Raw genomic sequence first — 3,917 nt, 5'->3', positions numbered from 1 at the left:
AGGTGTCAGGATAATTTTTAATATAACTCTGATTGGATTCATCTGAAAGAAGGAAATCATATACACCTAGGACGCCTGAAGGATGAGTAAATAATGGGCTAATTTTCATTTTTGGGTAAAATATCCCTTTAATTAAGATGTGAACACACATGTATAGTCAAGGTGTGTGAAATAAATACTTTTGACTTTAAAGTTGCACTTTTTTGCATTTTTTGAAAAAGTTTACAAAACTGTATGAAACCAATATAATTAATAAGAGTATGGCACATTTTTTTTTCTAAAAGGTTTTTTCTTTCTTTATCGTGGACACTCTTGTGTGCCATTGACCCCAAGACATTTACAAAATTGAAATAATTGTGTTTACAGGATCTTCCACCACTGCTCAGTCAACACAAACATCAAACGTTTTTGAAGAACGACCGCTGTTTGATTTTGTGATTTTGAATTTTTAATGCATTCTGGTGGCAAATTTGATCCGCTATGCAAATAATTTCAAATACCATTATGCTGCATGTTGACAAGCGTCCCGACAATCCGAGAACTTGCGTTCACGCTGAGCGCTGTGAAGCCAAGAACATGCGAGAGCAAAAAAATCAGATAAGACTTATAACAAGCTAATAAGATCACCCTTAATGTTATCTAGTTCGAGACATTAGTGAATTTCAAATTAAAGGTACAGCTGGCGCAACTTGCTATGTGCCCCACACAAATAGAATACTTACATCAATCAGGCTACATGTGAAGTGCCATTGGAAGCGAGTTTGATGCTTGTTAGGCCCCACATCAAAGACATATCGCATGCCCAAAAGCCATTTAGGTCCCAGGGAGCCAGTCCCTCTCACATCTCCTCTGCTCACTCTTATGCAGTTTCCCCTGCTTAAAAACCATTAAAATGGAAAATATCGTCTAGATGCCCTCTCTGTTCAGTTTTCATTATTTAAAAGACTGGCACACTAAAACCAGAGACGGATGGTTCGCTGGTCTCAGAACTCGGTAAACAAGAGCTTCACTTTACTTGAGAAAACAAGAGTATCCTCCATAATTATTGGGGCCAAATGGGGTCTGAATGTCAACAAGGTGTTTTCAGACTTCCAGACAAAAGCCCTGAAAAAGCAAAAGGGCTTTTGATTATGTTTCTGTTTACAGTGTGACATTTCCAGTGATCTTTGGTCATCACTCAGGGTATGTTTAGGCCGCTGCGGATCTGCGTCAACTCCACAAAGGCACAAAGGATTAATCAGAACGAATGCGAGTGGATGCAGATTCCTGCTGGGAGTGAACGGAGGCTACTTGCACATTAATGCAATGTTAGAGAAAGAAAAATAGATTAGAGGCATCACAGTCCGGCTCGTTCAATCAAATATTTAGCTTGGCTCAAGTTAAAGGGGGGTGGGGGTGGAGAGAGAAACAACTCATGAAATTATGGAGTCCAAATTAAAAGCCTGATATACAGGCGCTGTTTGTGCGCCTGTCGGCTGTGTTGATGTTTAGATCTGAGGGTTGATCATGCCGTTCCTTTGTGATATTCTCTGCCCTAACACTTTTAAGTATGACTAAGATCAGGTGGTACGGACCACGGCGGTGCATTTCTCCAGCGATTCCTTTTAAGACAGTTCAATAGAGCATGTGCTTGCGTTGAACTTTAAAAGGGCATTAAAAATGGCTTGGGGCTCTCCTGTGGTGAAGCCTTGTTGAATATTTCTAAGTGATGCTTTTGGAAATGGAAGAGCTACATCAGCTCTTGCTCGCTAGCCCCGTGAATCCATCCTTTGCTTTAATAAGATCGGATAGCACAAAGCGCTCATTCTCCAGAACCGTCATCACACATACCTGACGGGAAAGAAGTTCCTGATGCAGCTCTTCGGGGCGTAGGCTAAATTAATATTAGCATTAGTCTTTCGGTGAAATCGTCCCACCCTCAGGCAGCAACGGTCAGTACATGACAGGGTTAAAACCCCCCTCTTCCTATTCCAACCTCGCACCACTATAATTACTAACGGAGTGACTGCACAATTGGAGCGAGAATGTGGTGTGAGGAAATATACAGCATATAAAAAAGTCTTGCTCAAAGCAGGAGATAAGTTCTTATCTTAATCTACTGACTCCACTAGCTTAATTCGTCAGACTGGACTTGCTGAGGAGGAGAGAAAAACAGGTTACTGGTTGCCAGTGTTAATAGGGACATCTTTTAAGTCTTGGAGATGGTTCGCCAGGGTTATGGTTGGGAAGAGGCGGGGTACGTTGGTCCTTCGAACGTTTGGCGACAAAGCCAATGTGGTATTCCTGCTAAGAGCCACTAATTAGCGCCTTATCACCCGCCAAATAGCGGCGCGCCACAGACACAACCGGCCAGTTAGAGTATTTATAGTGTTGGTCCTGTGACTGAAAATTAAGAGTCTTCAGAAAGTGTGCAGCCTGTGCCATGTTTTGTGGGGGTAATGAGAACGTCTCGGTTACGTATTGTAACCCTCGTTCCCTGAAGGAGGGAACGGAGACGTCTCGTCGAGACCGACGAATTGGGATATCGCCTGGATAGACCAATCTACTTCGTGTGTATACAAACGAGCCAATGAATATTGGCATGCATGATTGCAGCCAGCTGCGGCTGATCACAGCGTGAGCATATAATACGCAGCAGGTGCATGCATCATCAAGGTTTCGCTGAGGAGCTGGGACAGGCCCGGCCGTACAGCGGTGGTACAGGAGCCTCGGCGACGGGACGAGACGTCTCCGTTCCCTCCTTCAGGGAACGAGGGTTACAATACGTAACCGAGACGTTCCCTATCAGTCGGTCCGTTCGACGTCTCGTCGAGACCGACGAATTGGGATCCCTAACAAAGCGCCGTGGCTGCTGTCCCTTCCAGTGTCCTGAGCGGGCCCCCTGGGACCCGTTACTGGCTTTGGCCAGGGGCTCGCATCAAGGAGAGTCAGTCACTGCTTTATAACTCAGCACCATCTATTTCAGTGAAACTGAAGCACTGGGAATATGCGGAGCTCACGTCCTTCCGATAGGAGGTTCGGAGCAATACACATATAACTCAATTCCGGTTTATATGGAAGATTGGAGGTGATTGAACCCTCGTATACTGGTAGAAGTACTACCGGGGAAACACACAGCCTCTAGGGCGCAATGTGGAATTGTAAGAGATGCAACTGAGTCTCTACGTAGAGCCTAGCCCTCTATCGGTTCTGAAGGATTCATCGAGTGAGGGCCTGACGCCTGACGTTCCGCTACGTCGGCTGTCAAGCTCAGCGGAGGAGCTCGACAGAGCTACTCTTAGGTTACTCTGGAGCAGTATAGCAAGCCGACCCAAGGCCTCTCTGTGCCTACCCGTTTGAGGTGAGAACACAGGAGGAAACTGTGTCTACACGAAGGCTATAGAACCTTGTGAACGTGTTAGGGGTCGCCCAGCCCGCCGCTCTACAAATGTCATTTAGCGAGGCGCCACGAGCCAATGCCCAGGAGGATGCGACACTCCTAGTCGAGTGCGCTCTCAGCCTGAGGGGGCAGGGCACACCCTGAACCTGATAGGCCAGGGTAATGGCATCCACTATCCAGTGGGCCATCCTCTGCTTGGAGACGGCATTCCCCTTCTGCCTGCCTCCATGACACACAAAGAGCTGGTCTGAGGTCCTGAAGCTTTGTGTCCGGTCAACGTAGCATCTAAGTGCTCGGACGGGGCAAAGCAAAGCTAGGGCTGGGTCTGCCTCCTCCGAGGGCAGCGCTTGCAGGCTCACCACTTGGTCCCTGAAGGGAGTCGTGGGAACCTTGGGCACATAACCTGGCCGGGGCCTCAGTGTTACCTGGGAATCCGCCGGGCCAAACTCTAGGCACGAATCGTTGACCGAAAATGCATGCAGGTCTCCTACCCTCTTGATGGAAGCCAATGCAAGCAGGAGCAGAGTTTTCATTGAGA

This window comes from Garra rufa, chromosome 12, assembly GCF_049309525.1.
Source record: "Garra rufa chromosome 12, GarRuf1.0, whole genome shotgun sequence".
In the NCBI taxonomy this organism is placed as follows: Eukaryota; Metazoa; Chordata; class Actinopteri; order Cypriniformes; family Cyprinidae; genus Garra; species Garra rufa.
The sequence above is the reverse complement of the archived record's forward strand: the minus strand, read 5'-3'. Positions refer to the sequence as shown.